Below are 18,636 nucleotides of genomic sequence, written 5' to 3' on the forward strand. Positions count from 1 at the left end.
GGTTATGTAATTTCACTTCCTTTTGTGAGGTGTGTTACAATAACACATTTACCTTTCAAGTTTCGGATTTAATACTTTCTATGAGTTCCTGAATATAATCAGTTTCTCTCCCCGGTGCTTAAATACTGTTAAGTGAATGTAAGATAAAATTTGAAGACAATATTAGGTTGCCTCAAAAGTATTGACCCTTTAAAGATTAAAATTGATAATACAAGGTGGTCCCGAACCGACTGAGTAACAGAAGTGCAACGTTTTCATAGATGAAACTTTAATGTTGGTATCTCCACTTTCTCAGGAATTCATACTGTTCTTCGAGCTCCATATTTCACATCCAATACACTACCAGTCTCTTTAAATTTCTTCACCCAGGACAATATGGTATTCCGAGACGAAACCTCGCCATGTGGACCAACATTAAAGTTTCGCACTTCTGGCACAGATTTAGTTTCGTAATAACTACGAACTGAGGTAACACGATGTTATGTTTTCCAATGCTCCATTGCGACTGATCATATAACGTAGCGTTTTTTCCTCTTTCGATTCCCACCCCGTCAACATGTATAAGTTCTTACATCTGCGCGATATTCAAGTTTGAAGTGTGTCAGTCGAATCAGCGCCACCCTACACATTTATAATGATTTGAAAATAACAGTATGAAGCATCCGTTTGTTCAATGACCTTCTGCTATTTTCCTGGCAACATCACAATCTCGTCGCTATACAAATTCTGTAATTTTTGGTCAAGAATTGTGCCACGTGGTTTCACACACACACACACACACACACACACACACATGCAAATACACAAATAATAATAATAATAATAATAATAATAATAATAATAATAATAATAATAATAATAATAATAATAATAATAATAATAATAATAGCATCAGGGAGTTCTGCAGAGACGGAAAGAGAAACGAAAGTCTGACGGAATAAAGGACAGGCTATAAGAATGGATGCATTCTAATCTCCCAGCCAAGTTTTCACCATTTCCGACAGATTGTTAAGGATGTGTCCGGCCTGGTATTGTCAGCTTAGTTCACGACCTCTTTCTGTTGATCAGTTCCGACAGCCTCTTTTGAATTGCTAGGTGCTAATCGTCTACAGTACAGATCCGAATCAATCTTTCTGCCAGGTGGCAGGAGCTTGTGATGCACGACGCGCTTCCAATCTCTACGTAATTAAAAGGGTAAAGCGGTGAAAAGTGCCCTTACATGGATTACTGTGATATTTATACCAAAGGTACCGCATATACAAAGGTAACTTTGGTCATAAAATCAACTTCAAATTGCTTCGAATTTCGAAGTTATTGTTGAAAATTCGAAAATTAAAAAAAAAGTTCATATCTCGGAAACGAATCAAATTACAAGGATGAAATAAAATATGAATATACTTTGTTTGAAGTGCCTTACTGAAAACAAGAAATAATGTATTTTACTCTTCAAATTTCTAGTGAAAAGCGCATCGACAATATTTGAATTCAAATATTTTTACTTTATGTTTGAGTGATCACATTCTATTTTTTTACCATAGAAGCAGCACCAACCCACCTATAATATATTTTGACCATGGTTTGATATTCGCGGTGCAACTTGGGGTAAAATGAGGAAAACCAAAGTTGGACGAGACTGGAGGATATGCAGCCCGCATTGCAGTTTTTTTTTTTTTTTTTTTTGTCTGTACTAATACTGTCAGAAGTCAAAGGTGATTGAGTTTGAGTTTCTGACTCGTCCTGAATGGTTCTACGTGTAAATATAACACGCTCATACTCGTGCCTCTTCCAGAAACAGTGTCAGAGCATTAGTGCAGTTGATTTTCAGTCTGCTTTAGTAGGATACCAATATTTTAAATCGTGATTTACAGGAAACAACGTTTTTGATTATCCCTATATATAATATATACCCATATAGAGGGTGTTTCAAAACAACACCGACAATGTTTGGGAGGTGATTCCTGACACCAGATGACACTAAAAGTACAGACCAACCTGGATGCCCAGATGCTTCCTTTCGGAGTTATAGGCTGCCGAAAACCCGAAAAATGAACTTTAAAGGTCCATAGCTCCAAAACCATGGGACCTACCGTGGTCGGGTCAAGACTTCACTTAGGTATTAGTATGTGCCCTATCCAAATATCCAAATTTCAGAATCCTGCGGTACTTCCACAATGACTTTTATAGAGATAGTTAGTGAATACTTCGGAATTTATGCCTGTAGCCAAACTCCCTCTATAAAAATTGTTGCGTGAGTACCTTAGGATTCTGAAACGTGTAATTTTGGGTAGCTCACACATTGGTTCTTAAGTGATGTCTTGACCTGACTATGGAAGGTGCCATAGTTTTGAAGCTATGGATCTTTAATTAAAGTTTATTTTTTCATGTTTTCGGCAGCCTATAACTCCGAAAGGAAGCATTTGTGCACTCAAGTTGGTCTATACTTTTTGTCTTATTTTGGCGTCAGTTGTAGCTGGACGGAAAATCTTGGGTTTTTTACACAAATTGATAACCGGATTATATATATATATGTGTGTGTGTGTGTCTGTGTGTCTGTGTGTGTGTGTGTATGGTCATTCAAACATAAAGCAAAAGTATTTGAATTCGAATATTTTTGAATTGCTTTTCGCTAGAAATTTGAAGGGTAAAATACATTGCTTCTTATTTTCAACAAGGCACTTCAAATATACATATTTTGTTTCGTCCTCGTAACTTCAGTCGTTTCCTTTTGATTTTCGAATTTTAAACAATAAGTTCGAAATTCGAAGGAATTTAAAGTTCATTTTTTGGGCAAAGTTGCCTTTGGATATGAGGTACACTCATGTCCAAAATTATTGTCGCATATCTATAACTGTGTTCTTGTAAGAATATAATTTGATAATGATTTTGCAGGATACTTTTAATACTGATACTATGTGTATAATCGGTAAATGTATATATATGTGGTAAATTTCATAGCAAAAGAATTATAAATACGAAAATTATAATGGGTAAAATAAAATGTTCCTAAATGGACAAGAAAATTTTATTTTCGTTTTATTGTTATTATTTACTGCTCTTTTGACTTGAAATTTACTACTTGCATGTCTTTTCCGATTATACACAGACTAACATTATAAGAAATACTGGGCGAATTCGTTATCATATTATATTCCTACAACAACATATCTATAGACATACGACAATAATTTTGGACATGAGTGTACCGGTACTTTTGGTATAAATATCACAGCAATCCATGTAAGGGTACTTTTTACCCCCTTATCCGGGTATACCCTTTACTTGGAACCAAGCGAAGATCTGTGAAACTACAATGTTGTATCTCAGGCAATTTTGTGTAACTTTTATAAAAACTTGAACACGGCTCATTTTATGTACCTTTTACTCCATGGTATGTGACACATAACAAGAAAATATTAATTCACATATATTAATTTCGTTTGTTTTCGTGAATAAAATCGCTTGCGAAAAGTTACAGCAAGAATTCTTAATTCTCTATATGTACAATTTGCTAATACTTCTCTCGCTTCTAGGAAGTGCTCGTATATGCTTCTTTCAGCTTTGGCAATATATCTTTCTTCTTGAAATGTTGCCAGTAGTACCTTCAGGTACGTTTCTCAGAACGCATCAATGTCCTCTTTCAACCCACGTTGTTCCATATTAATCTTATCAGAAGCTACAAGGTTGATGAATACATGCATAACATGTCTACATTGTGACACGTATAGGTTGACGTCTGTATATATGTGTAAGTGTGCGTGTGTGTGTGTGTAGAGAATAAAACAATCATTCTATCTTGATTTCTAATTTTCTAAGATTTGTACTGATTAGATCGAGCCATATATTTGTGATGTCGACAAGTTATTGTGTTTTCTAGGATCTGCACTTTTTTTTTTTTTTTTTTTTTAGAGAAATACAACCATATTTGTAGAACGTACCGTAAATTTCAGTAAATTAATTTTAGTATATACATACCCTGTATATGTGTACATAAATTAAAATTAAATCGATCGTATGTTTCACATGACCATTAGGGTGAGCGAAAAAATCAAATTTTCGAATACCGAATTCTAATAGTGCTCAAAAGTTGCGTATTCGCGCGCTAATCAATGGAAAAATAACGAAAAAAAATTACACATTGGATCTCATCTCATTTCATCTTCCATCTCACTTCCCATCTTCCTCTCCTACCTCTATCCCTCCCCCCCCCCCAAAAAAAAGGAGAAAAAGCTTACGCACCACTGAAGTTTCCATGAATAGTCTTGACAAGGTGACATTTTTCAAGGCCATTTGCCAAACAAGTTGAAAGAAAAATATTAAATGGCAAAGAAACAGGTTCATTATAGAAAGAGAAAAAAAAATGATTTTATATTTATAGAAGCATGAACCCAAGTAATGTTAACATTAAAAGTAAATACAGTGCAAGATTGAAGTGGACGGATACCGAAACCAGTTCCAGCTCTTGGAGTATCAACTTCATTTTTATGTTCTGGTAGATAACTAAAACAAAAAAAGTTCTTGGAACATTTTATTTTCATCCTCTTTTTCACGTAGTACATTGACAGGATAGTGGACATCACAAGTCAACTTTTCTACTTCTTCTTCTTCTTCTGGTTTAGAAGTCTTCATAGAAATGCACTTTACATATTGATTACGTGGACATGACAAAGAAATAACAAGAATATAATCATTTTTCCATGTTGTTGAGAGTGGAGTGAAGGTATGCATGCGTTTTTCTTTAGTATTCAAGATACACTCTGTATACTTACTTGTAAATGCACTTTGGTAACTCTGGTTCTTTGAGGACGAAGAAAAGAAAAGACTAGTGAAGATTTTTATTTAAATCATTGGTAACATTCTACGTGTTATGGTCATGTTAAATGTGAAAGGCATACTGAAGAAGTATAGGTTTGTATCTGTCACGCACAAAAGCACTACAACGACATTTCGTCTTTCTTCAATCCCCTCTCTCTCTCTATTGGCATGTATGATATACCCTAAATACACTGCTCGTTATTAAAAATGCCACACTAAGAGGGAGATAAGGTAGCATACAGCTGTAAATTATTAAGCTTATCGTAACGTGCGACGTGTGACATCATGGCAAAAGCGGATAATACATGGTGACGGTCAGTGGTCTGTGAGCCCACCATGGGCAATCAGACCTGCTGCAACACGGCTAGGCATCGAGAAGATGAACCCTAGGATGTCCTCCTGGGGTAAAGCATGCATTTTCGACGCGATGTACATAGCTCAACTGTAGCTGGTAGAGTGCACAGGAATGGCTTCAGTTTTTTACCTCCCTCACCCCACGGTACATTTTCCAGATGGTAATTTATACGTATATTAAATTCTTTTGAAATTTCTCCAGGAGTTCATGTTGCATCTTACGGTCTACTGTACATTTTTTCTGAGTCAAAAATTTCTAAAGATATATACATATTACAGTAACAATGGAATGCTGTATTACTGCCCGATTGTCGTCACTGTGCAAAATCTCATGATTTGACGTCGGCAAATGGGTTAAACTAAGGTTGTAAGATAGTTAAAGCATCGCAAGTTAAAGAAAAGCATGTAATAACAAATCTCATATTTGAAAATAATTTCGGCTTAAACTAGCTGCGACTATATTTAATTCAAAATTGAACTTCTGGAATGCACAGTATGAGCGTAGCTAAAAGAAAAAACAATAAAATCGGTCGGAATCCGAACCTAGGACCATCCACGTAAAAGTCCCTTATACTAACCACTCAACTAACACGTAATGACGTAAATACGCTTGCTTTTAAAGTTATAGGTTTGCATCCAAGTGACACTTATGCGCATTTCCGTTGCTTTTTTTTTTTTTACTTTTTCTTTTCAGAAGTCTAACATGTTTACGGTGATTTTTTTTTCATTTTCCACAAGAGCTTCGCAAAAGATGATATATCTCTGAGTATTAGGCACTACTTTATCAGACAGCTCTATCAAATATAATTCAATTAACACAGTTGTAACAAACTTTTACTGCCTTAAAAAAGTGTTCCTGAAGAAGAAGGAGTTCATGTAGCTAAAGTAAAAGTATATGAACGACTGCGTAGAATACTCCGTAGCTGAATGGCTAGAATCATGCCTCGATAGCAAAGAGGTTCGTGGTTCGAAACCCGTCTCGGAAGCTGAAATTTTTCTTTAAATTCTTAATTCCGCAGATCTTAAGATCCTTCTCGTTCTTCGCAGTCGTCTGATCCTCTAAAAACAGTTTCCACTTTAATTCGACAACTATCTGATTTGATCTTTGCAGTTCGGAAACATTTGTTCTTCTGTTTAAAAAAATCACACATTTCGTTAAAATATGGGTGCTGTCCGACCATTTTCTTTCCAATTTTAAATTTGCATATCTAAATCATCCTCCTCTGTCTCCATATTTGAATCTCTCTCTTTCAATGTCGTCCGCTATGAACGCACATGGCTTGGGATCAAACCTTCGACTCTGGAAACCAAATGTAAGCGTTCTAGAAATGTGCTATCATTATTCTATAGGTTTGTTGCTAAAAGAAGCGTCATTTTAGATTGTATTCGGGGGAATCTCCGTCGAGATAAGAGCTTCACTATTTTACTATATATTTGATCAAACAATGTGTGTTTATCACACTCAAGAAGCGGGGAATTACACCCTCATGTTCTGCCCAAATGACGACCCTGGAACATTTGCTTGCAATTGCTGGGAAATTAAATTAATCATTAAATAATAATCATTTGTGTCAGTCAGTAGTTTATAGAGGTCTGTGCCCGCATTTCAGACTTTGGGAAGCACAAAAGCTACTGCCGTGATTGACAATTTCCATAGGCGTTTATGAAGCTATCGGAAAATTTTGTGGCATTTTTTTAATTCAGGCTCTACAAAAGCATTTCAGAACAAACGAATGAAAGAGACGGTTTTAGAGCTAGAAAGCTTGTAAACTTGATTCTTGTTTTTTTTTTCTGTCTGAATGGAAATGGTATATTACTTCACATAGACTGGTTTGAACAAGGAAAGGAGTAGAGGAGGAGTTGGATGGGATACAAGGAGCACTAAGTCGATCGAGATGTGTGTTTTGAATGCATAAGCACACTCCGCAAGTGTTTGTAAGTAATTTGGACTTATTTTTTTGTTTATTGGTAATTTGGACTTAAACTTTTTGTAACATTTTCTATGCCGCGAACTGTACAAATATATGTTGAGTTCGAAATTTTTGGCGGGGGAAGGGGGTCCGGATCCGGTGGCCTCTCGGTGTGCGTGCGCCCTTGCGGAGGGGTAGTACGTAAATTTCTCTTTAACGTCACTTGTATAGGCCTTGTTTATTGCTATACCACAACAGATTTTCTAATCACTCTCTTTGGCAAGTAGCTATGTATGAACGTTGAACAAGCCGCAACAAATCAAATAAATTCTAATAGCAAAAAGTATTGGCCCATCAGTGAAAAATTGAAGCCTAGGCAAGAGCCAATGATGATCCTATCGAACCGAGCCGAACCACCTTGCCGAACATTAGTTAACCAATTTATTTCCCAGCGTAGTAACTCTTATGAAAGAAGTGAAATCGCGATTGAAAATGCAGTAAATGTGTTGAAGAAGCGACGGGAAATTGTTGGTTAGCTACTCTTTTTTTAAAAGTACGTTCGGCCAACATATATATATACAGTGAACTCTTTTTAATTCGAAGTCCAAGGGGACACGAAAAAACTTCGAATTATCCAAAATTCGAATTATCCAATAACATTCATTTTCACATATATAACAACAAACAAAACAAAGTACTGTGCATCAAAAACATATTCATATGGTGTAGACTTTACCTTTAAAGCAGCTTATTATTTGCGTGATCGAATACCGCAAACTAACAAACGACATTGACTTCACATAATTCAAATTACGTGTACAATGGAAAATATATTTACGTACAACACTACAACATACATTGAATAGCCCAAACAATTAAATAGCAGTAACAATTTGAATATTCTGTTCTCACTTTTAAGAAGTCGTAAACCTCATTTGCTTAAATTTGATTGTTTCTGTACGGTCAATAAATCTTGAATTTCATGTATTGCGTGGAATACGATATTAATAACATTTGGTTGACTATCAATAATTCATCTTAAATTTTCAACCAATTCTGAAACAAGATGAGATTGGCACGCGTTCTCTATCTTTACTTCTTCCCCAACTCACCTTCATCTTTATCATTACATAGATTTTCTATTTATCTTTTGTATTACTCTTCCTTATGGCTGCATTTGGATAACTGAAAACACGTTAAAATTGTATTTCTCTGTTTACATCTGTCCAACATTAAAAATTTTCAGCTGTATTTTCTTCGAATTATCCAAAATATAGGTTCAAAAGTTCGATTTATCCACGATTTTTTACTATTGTTTTCAATACAGTTTTCAAGGGGAATGGACTTCTGTTCGAATTATCCAATATTTCGAATTATCCAAGTTCGAATTAACGAGACTCCACTGTATATATATATATATATATATATATATATATATATATATATATATATATATATATATATATATATATATATATATATATATATATATATATATGTTGGCCGAACAATATATATTAAATTACCAAGATCCTACTAGGCCCTATGCCGAGACTATTACCTAACATAGTGCTTATCAACAGTTAGAGAAAGAGCCTCATTCCGTAGCGGTCTTGTGGAGCGCAAGGCAATAATATAAGCAATTATAAACCTGCTATGCCGATTATTACAATCTGAAACGCTAATTTTGTATTGCGTTGACACAAATTGATGCGGTATGAGGCCCAAGGTGCTTAACTTCGGGATTAGGACGATCGCATCTATTCAGTAGAGAGAAGATGAAACCAGTGTTTACAACTTCTTTTCTTCCCTAATCCTTCTTTTTGAGCATCTTCGTTCGAGACATTACTTTACCCTAAGAAGACGTGTAGAACAGGCATGGATAAAAATGAACGTACACAAGAGATGTATATAAATTACGTGTCAACAACCAGCTAAGGATGCCTATGCCCCCAGTAAAAAAAAAATCTCTTTCTGTCGCTAACCTTTATATACATGACCATCATGTTTTCTAGAAGCGTGAGATGCTAACATAAGAATAAAAGGGAAGGGGCTGTAAACTTAGCAAGTAAACATATTTAAGATTTCAAGTCCTACCGCGCAGGTGTGTATGTGTTTGTGCTGAGAATTAAAATAGAAGAAAAGAAAGAAGAAACCTGGACCGGAAAGAGTAACCAATATTGTGCTTAATATTAAATGCCTTCCTTTTGGTCGTTTTATAGTATAAAACAGAAGAGACTCATGCGTTCTGAGACTTGAAAAAGAAAGTACTTTTTTTTAGATTTAAAAAAAAATAATCTAAAGCGAGATCCTAACCCCTTCAGGTGATGAACCCCCCTCCTGCACCACTCCCTTGATTGTAGAAGCATGGAATGGAGTGAAGAAAAAGCACCTGGTGTGACGTCACAGCCAAAGGAGCCGAACTCGAACCATTCCGATGGAGGCAGCAAAGCTTTTCACTCGCTCAGTGGTTTAGAAGCCGTGACAGTGTGCGCAGGTAGAACGCGGGAACCCAAGCGTTTGTTGCGTTCTTCCTAAAATAAGAACAGCAATGCCGAAGAAGCGCGTTTGATAAGTGTGTGTGGATCAGTTCCAAGTGTTTATCGTAAACAAAACAAAAAATGTAAACAAAAACAACAGTGAGATGTGCACATGTTAATGAATGTTGATTTATAGTTTGGAATAATTTGTGGCTATATTAATTTTTCCGTTGCTGTGTGTCTTTTCTTTACTGTGCTTAGTTTCTTTTGTTTTTGCAGTGAATAAATAAATATATAATTCTAATATTTAGATAACATTGTGATTGACTGATTGAATAAAAAATTGTTGGTTGGTTTAACTGATGGATTAAATCTTGTGGTGTTAATTAGTTTTTAATACCAAGAGGACATTCTCCAACAGGTAGGCACAACTTATTTTCTGAAAACTCAAATATCTTTCACATACATAGGGGCGGATCTAGTACTATACAAACAGGGGGTGCCCATTCCTCATCCCCTTCCCCAAGAGGTTTGGGCACAACCTTCCCAAAATTTACCATTTTCCAATTTTGTACCATTTTCAATGAAAAAATATATTCCTCCAAATAATTTCATGGGCACCCCTGCAAACAATCTCACTCTAAAGCCTGTCAATCATCACTCCCTGTAAACAGAGCTGAAAATTTATTCTGTATAAAGTAGCACTTTAAAGAAATTACCATTTTTATTTTAAAGAAGAAATACATGTGAATGTGTATAGGCTCCTTTTCCCAATTCTGAATCCGAGACACTGAAGATAATTGTATAATATTGATTAACATTTATGTCGTTTGTAACCAGCGTTTGAAGCGGGATCTTCTGTTTGAAGTGGGATCTGAATCACTGTCGTGCGTTCGATGCTTTCCCACCGAGAGTTGACCCCGGAACCTCGTGCACCAAAGGTAAACGCGCTAGCCATTGGGCCAGGGAGGTGGATGTTATGTAGTATCCTTTTAACTTGGTCGTGGTTAAATTTTTCTCCTAAATAGTTTAGTGTTTAGGTGGAGAACATCTCTTTGATTCTACAATACCTAGAAAAAAATTCACACAAATTGCGAACTTCTTCTATGATTATCAAGTAATATATATGCTAGTGACTAGGGTTATTTCTTAGCAATATGGAAGCCCTGTTTAAAACACCAATGACAGCCATTTCGTAAGATTTTCCACGGTCCTAGCAGGCAAATACAGAAATAATACCTTTTGATATCATGTGGTCAAGTTTCCATTGACGTAGCTAATCCTTAGCTAATGACTGGAATAAATTTTAAATTTTGTATTATAAAGAGCACAATAGTTAAACAATAATTTGAATTATGAATACACTATGAAATAAAATGTGTTTGACTCTCGAACTTAATAGAACAATAGAGTAATGAATACCATGCATTCATTGGATTCTATTCTATGAACTAGGAAGATCCAGGTAGGGATGCGCACGAGACGAGTCGAGACAGGATTTTCGTGACAACATTCGAGTCGAGACACGGCTCTTCCAATAGAAAAATATACATTTTTTCGAGGCGAGACATCATTTTTACAGCACATTTTCGAGACGAGACAGCCACAAATCTTGTCTCGTGCGCATCCCTAGATCCAGGAACGTACGCAAAGGGTGGATCCTGGGATTCCGAACCCCTCATAATCCCAACTTCTGTGTAAAATGAGATGAAATCTTTAAGTTCAATGTCCCACAATTATGCTCCTTGGGCTAACGGAGACGACGATTAAAAACAAATGAAGGATGATGGAAGAAGTACCCCCAAGAAAACCCACAGACACGATGTTGTCCACCACAAAGTTACTTGGGCGGGGATCGAACCAGGGACCCCCCACGCAACAGAGGTACCTCTACCATTAAGCCACCGTGACCCCTAACTGACTTTTCTGTAAATTTAGTCTAATTTTAAGAGTGATTTTACAAATTTTAATATAATTTATCCTCTTATTGAATTTGGAACCGCCCCCCTTCCCGAAACAAATTCCTGCGTAAATAACTGGGAAGTGCGTATGAGAATGCGTTCTGAACGCTCAAAATAAGCGTTCATATATATTTCCGAGCGTTCAAATTGCACATACCTTTCGTTATGTTTGCCCTTTTTATCTGCAACGCCTCATACGAAACAAATGTCGTCTGTAAAAACAGTACCAACATTTTGTAGTTAAATTGAGATTTAAAAAAAAAAGGCGCGGTGGCTCAGTGGTAGAGCGTTCACCTCCGGTGCTTGGGGTCCCTGGTTTGATCCCAGCTCGCGCCGTGTGGACTGTGTGGTGGACAAACACCGTGCTCGTGGGTTTTCTCGGGGTTCTCCCACTTTCTTCATTCCATCTCTCATCATCATCTCATCACTCATCATCACCGTCTCCTTTAGCCTCACCGGCATAACCGTGGGACGTAAAACTTAAAGATTTCATTTCATTTTTTAAAAAAAAAAAAAAAGAAGAAAGAAAGCTGTTCCAAATTACGAAACTGTATAAGATCAAACACGACTAGTGTTGCACATAAGACGAAAAATTCATTCTCTCGTTCCCAAAACTAGACGAAAAATACGGTACCTTTTTACATTCTTGAGGGGACGGAAAACAAAAATTCTCGTATTGTTTTCGAGATCAGTAATTTCGCGATTCTCGTGGGCATCACTAGTTCACCCTAGTCTTAGATTTCAAACGATGTTTCAAAGTTACATGATTCATAGCAGGCCGGTAGTCAGCCTAAAACTGTAGGGGGGGCGGTAGAAGTTAGGGGGGGCCGATCCAAAAATATTATAGTTTATCACCATACTATAATTCATTTGCAAGCCTACCGTGAAAATTTTAGGGGAGCGGTAAAAAATTACGGGATCCGGCCCCCTTAGACCCCCTTGGATTCGGACCTGATTCATAGTATAAAAAACTGTAAATTGGCAAACTGATTGGAACACTATCAAGAGTATTTATCTGCGTTTAAAAATAAGCAAGTCATCACATAATATATTCCAAAATCAGTAGCGTACGCAGGAATTTATTTCGGAAGGGGTCCAAACTCAATATGAGGGTATTTTATATTAAAATTCATAAAATTGCCCCTAAAAGTAGGCTAAATTTACACAAAAGTCGAAATTTCGGAGGAAGTCCGGATCCCCAGGACCCACCCCCTGCGTACGTCCCTGATTCCAGTAATAAATATGATTTAACTATTATGTCACAACGTTCGTGGTTCTCTCATGACCAATGTTTCTTACAGAAAAAAAATGTTCCGGGAAGGCACACTTAGTATTCAGAGGGGCACATATTGTTTTCATACGCTACTATTCTACTGTATGTGTTGTTATAGATGTATTATTTTGGTTTTCTCCAGAGAAGGACTCTCAGAGCTCGGGGGGAGGGGGGTAGTGTCCCTTCCAGAAACATGTCTGGAAGAAACACTGCTCGTGACGCGGAAGAATTCTCATAACTTGTAAATGAAATTAGGGGAGGGAAATCGGGGCATACTTTTTATATTTATCGTCACATGTCTTGGGCAACACCACGGGTAATTATCTTCAACTACATGTTTTCACATGTTTTACCGATATTTCGTATTAAATTAGGGAACATAACGTTGGTTCGTGGCCAAGTAGGTATTGTTCTCCATGCCTATTGTCGTAGATTCGATCCCTGGTAGAACAAATCGGCTCGGGACTACTGAGTAACGATCTAGGTTCGATTATAAATAGTCTTTTCATTCCATGTAGAATCAATGTTGAGAAGGAAAATTAAGCTAAAATCAATTATTAGATGCGAAGTTTGTTGTTGACTAACTTGTTCGTGTCGGTATGGTTTTCTCTCGATTCTCCCTCATTCTCATTCCACCAATTCTTCTACAATCATTCACCTTCTTGAGCTTAAAGGGTATAGTCGTGGGACTAAGGCAAAAATTTGATTTTCGAAAGTATGGAATCATTTTAGGTTTAAAATTTGCTTCCATAATAATAATATACTGGGTGTTTCAAAACAATATCGACAACATTTGGTATTGTCGGTATTGTCGGTGATTCCTGATATCAAGATATGACAAAAAGTATAGACCAACTTGGGTGCACAAATGCTTTCTTTCTGAGTTATAGGTCGTGGGAAACATGAAAAGATGAACTTTAAAGGTCCATAGCTCCAATACTATATAGGACGTACTATAGTCGGGTCAAGACTTCACTTACGAACTAGTGTGTGCCCTATCCAAATATCCAAGTTTCAGAATCCTGTGGTACTTCCGCAAATTCAAATTATATGCCCGTAGCCAAATTCCTTCCATAAAAATTGTTGTGTGAGTAGCTTAGGATTCTGAAACATGAATTTTTGGATAGTGCACATATTAGTATCTAAGTGAAGTATTTGCCCGACTACGGCAGGTTCCTAGTATTAGAGCTATGGACCTTTAAAGTTCATTTTTTTTTCATGTTTTCGACAGCCTATAACTCTGAAATGTCGCATTTCTGCACCTAGGTTGGTCTTTATTTTTCGTCTTTTCTTGGTGTCAGGAATCACCTCCTAAACGTTGTCGGTGTTGTTTTGAAACACCCTATATATCCAAATATCGGCGGAAAATATATTATTTTATTTTCCATTAGGCTGCTTTTCATGACGTGTCGCACAAAACTACATTTCCTTTCTAGTTTTGTGAAGATTTCCCTATGTTGCTGTATGTTTACGTAAGATAACATGGGGGCTTTTTGAATGAATCATAAATTCTCCGAAAACATCATTTGCGAAAATGTGATTAACTTTCAAAATATTGAAAGTGAGTTTGTTTAACTTTGGTGCTTACATGACTAAGGAAATAAGATTTTTTTTCTTCTTTCCCAGAAAAAGAAAAGAAAGAAACAAAAAATATTAATTATGTTGATGGCATTATAAACGAAGATTGTGGGAAGTAACGGAGAAACCGGAGGAAACTCTATAGAACGCAAGGTTATCAGTGACTGTTTGGATCAGAAATGAATATTCTTCAACTGGTCCAAATATACCTCAGTATAAAAATATGTTGGGGTGAAAATTTTAACATTTTCAGTTTTACGTCCCACTTATATACCCTACGGAGTAAAACAGACAAGTAATTAATGAAAGTCAACGATTTATGGAATAATTATTGACATAAAAATGTGGAAGGAGATGAGGGAACCTCAGGAAAAGCCCCGGGCACGATGTTCACTACAAAAAAATCACATCCCTTAGTATCGAACCAAAAACTTTTCCCACAAAAAGTGGGTGTTGTATCATTAAGATACCAAATTACCTTTAATGAGAAGCTTATTTAACAAAAATCAACGCAAAGTTAAAATATAAGATTTACATAATAACCAGAATATTTTACTCGTAACCAAGAAGGTTGTATAATTAATCAGCATCATTTTAATTTGAAGATACCATTACTCTTGATACTTTTCTGTCAATTGAGCTTCCTCGTGGCTATTGATGTGGGAGACCCGGGTTCAATTCCCATTTAGATCTTATGTTCACATCCCACAGCGGTTCTAAACACCAATGCAACTAACCATTCTTTTAATGCCAAATAATACTACAAAGAAAATAATAATAATAATAATAATAATAATAATAATAATAATAATAATAATAATAATAATAATAATAATAATAATAATAATAATAATAACTCACTTTTAACACAGGACCGTGTTTCCAGCATGACTACCACTTTTACGTATTATTTCAACACCAAGGAACTGGTGTTACGGTTAACACAGATCCGGTGTTACCGGTTTGATGCAGAGTTGGTGTTTTGCGATATGATAAATAACATTGGCGGTTCCCGGCGAGAGATCATGTGGTTCGGATTCCACGTTAATCAGTAGGTGCACGTCTCATATAGCCTTGCTGCTGAACGGGACGCTAAACTCAAATCAACTCAACTCAACATTGGTGGTGTTTAAAAAAAACTAGATGAATGAAAGAAAAAACGCGGAAATAAGATCAACACCACGGTGTTGATGCAATGTAGACTGCGTCCTTAGTAACATCCCAGCTAGCACGATGATCGGAAGCCATTAAGGTACTAATATTGATAAATTTTATTCTTCAAGCCTTTCATATGCTCAGGAAAGGCTTTCATATGCTTTCATATGATTAGCCAAGCCTTTCTTATGCTCATGAAAATGACTAAGAAACGGTACCACAGCCACTTCAAATTGCTGAGATAAATATGATACAGTTTACTGTAACTTTTAGCGTGTGAGTTGTAGCTTGTAGCAGCCATAACTGCCTTGCGTAGATATCACAAATATGTAACTGACAGTTGTATTGACTTCTTTAAAAGATATATATATATATATATATATATATATATATATATATATATATATATATATATATATATATATATATATATATATAATTAGCTATGAACAAAACTTCACATGGTATATTTGACATTTACACCAAGTCGCATACAGTTTATTATGTTTTCTGTTATGTTTCACGTAAATAACTTTGTAAGTATATTAATTAACTGACATAATTTACATTAGCAGAACTCCTGCTAGCTGTTTATGATGTTCATTCTCTTGTTGTCACCGATTAAAAAAAAAAACATGTCAGCTAGATCATTTAACCACTTCCATTTTAACAATTTTTCTCAAAATCCCGTGAAGTTTAAGTAGCACCTGGCATGTGTCCAAATTTAACACAACAAAGATAGTACAGAGTGTTGAATGAACAGAACCATATTTTACTGTATACAGTTACTTTTTTTTTTTACACATGCTTCTTTTTTAATCACTGTTCAATAATCAGAATGCTGCTGAAATCGACTCTACGTAGTTCCCATTAACACACTTGCATGTAAGAAAAGATTCCAAAATATCCCTTCCAAACCAAAATATTATGAAAATGTGTACCATAGATAAAAGTTGATTCAGTTCCCGAAATGAAATGAAATCTTTCAAATTTACGTCCCACGGTTATGCTGCCCGAAATAAAAGCAAGGATAGAAATGGTGAAACAACTCTTTAGGAGGCAGAAAAGATTATTTTGTGGGACCTTAAATAAAGAGGTGAGAAAAAGACTCATAAAATGCTTCGTAAAAATGAAATGAAATCTTTAATTTTTACGTCCCACAGTTATGTCGGCTAGGCTAAAGAAGACGGTGGTGATGAGCAATGAACCAAATGGTGGAATGAATAAAGTGGAAGGAAACTGGAGAACTTCGAGGAAACCTGCGCACACGGTGTTTGTCAACCATAAAGTTTACTTGGCGCGAGCTGGGATCGAACCAGGAACCCCATGCACAAGACATGAACGCTCTATCACTGAGACACCGCAGCCCTTTGATCCAGTTCAGTTCAACCAAGAAAAGAAAATTTAGAAGTTAATAAAGCAAACGTTCAAGTTATATTTATGGCAAATTAAAATAAAAATACATATATTAATAATATATGAGTTGAGAGAGGGTATCTCTCAGTAATGCTATCAACCAAAACAATATTAGATGCATAGAGATTAGAACAATAGGAATTCAGCCATTTTGATTTCTTGACATTTTTGTGTTGAAAGGTAAAAAATATTTTTCATGCAATAGGACTTCTCATAAGTCCCAGAACGTGCTTGACTTCTTTTTTTCCACTTGACAGTCACATTCGAACAAAACACAATCAATAATTTGTCTTTTCTTCTTAAATAATAATAAAAAGTATTTAAAAAAACGAAATGAAAATGGCAATAAATTGAAGTGAAAGTTAGTTTGGCAAGAGATAACATCACTTACCTTCTGATTACAATGATTATCTTATGAAGAAGGAAATAAAATGCATAAAAATAAATCTGTCAATTTTACCGGCAATAAGTGAAAGTGCTCACACAGAATGTCAATACATATAACTCTGCACTAATGTTTACAATATAATACTACAAAAGCTTGTTACATGCTGTGTAATGCTTTCCTTGTGTCCCATGTAATTACTAGCATATATCGTGTCGATTTGTTTAATGTTTGCTCGTGTGTCTAACATAGCCTATTTGGGAATATTTGCACAATTGTCAATTACATATAGACAATGTAGAAAGTTACAATTTCTAATACAATATAATTGAAGTATTTGTTTATGATAAATAGTTTTCTATTAGCATTCAAAATAAAAACCTTTCTGAAGGGCCCTGTTGTTTTTTTAACTATAAAATGTCATAGTGGCTTTATTTATACGGTAGGAACAATAACTGACGTGTGGTAGTAAAATGTCTATAATGAAAGCATAATCAGTCTTGTGTAAGTGGAGTCACGATGGTAATTGAAGACAAGAAATTTGGAGACATTTATGAACACTTCTCTGAAACTTCATTCCTTTGTGCTTTCGTAGGGGAAGAGAAAGGGACAGTGAGTTTATCAAATGAAATGAATTGAAATTTCCAATTTAACGTTTCATAATTATGCACCGAGGCAAGGGCACCGATTTCTCTGTAACTTTGGGGGTGGTTGCATTCAGATGTGTGTGTGTGGTTGCAGGCAAGGGACTAAGAAGGCATATGATATATGAGGATTTTAAGACAAATTGAATTCAAAGTGTACCATATATTATATATTCATAAAAATACATATAACAATAAAAAATACCTATTCATAAAAATACATGGGGGCCCACATGAGCAGTGGGGGGTCCGTGCCCCAAAGATCGGCGCCCTGGTATCGAAGCTAAAGAAAGAGAGAAGTCGGTTATGATGATAATAAATAAAATAGTGGAATGAAGAAAGTAGGAGGAAATGGGAGAATTCCGAGGAACCCCACTCACACACAGTGTTTATTCACCACAATGCTCACTTAACGCGAGCTCGGATCGACCCAGGAACCTCACCGCCCGAGGTGAGTGTCTTACCACCCTACCGCTGAGCCACGGCGGGGCGCCCGCTGAGTGAGCTTGATTATTTTATAAACTAAATAATATAGAAAAATCCTTTTTCGTCATTGGAATAACCAGAGTATCTCAAAAATTGTTATTTTGAGTTACGAACCTTACCTTATATAACTTTACGAGACCTACCGGCCTGTGTCCTAAATAATGAAATCTGAGATACGTTTA

The 18,636-nt window shown here is 35.9% G+C and overlaps 1 protein-coding gene across 1 annotated transcript in view; it reads left to right on the top strand.

Annotated features, from left to right (window-relative positions):
• The first annotated feature begins 9,422 nt into the window (after window positions 1–9,422).
• The window catches only part of pot (zona pellucida domain protein papillote), a 179,145-nt gene continuing 169,931 nt past the window's right edge, over window positions 9,423–18,636 (top strand). Inside the window, exon 1 of the mRNA XM_081764456.1 lies at window positions 9,423–9,977. The gene's annotated coding sequence lies outside the window, so the exon portion shown is untranslated. The remainder of the gene's footprint in view (window positions 9,978–18,636) is intronic.

This window comes from Thermobia domestica, chromosome 7 (genome assembly GCF_964235325.1).
Source record: "Thermobia domestica chromosome 7, izTheDome1.hap1.1, whole genome shotgun sequence".
Classification (NCBI taxonomy): domain Eukaryota; kingdom Metazoa; phylum Arthropoda; class Insecta; order Zygentoma; family Lepismatidae; genus Thermobia; species Thermobia domestica.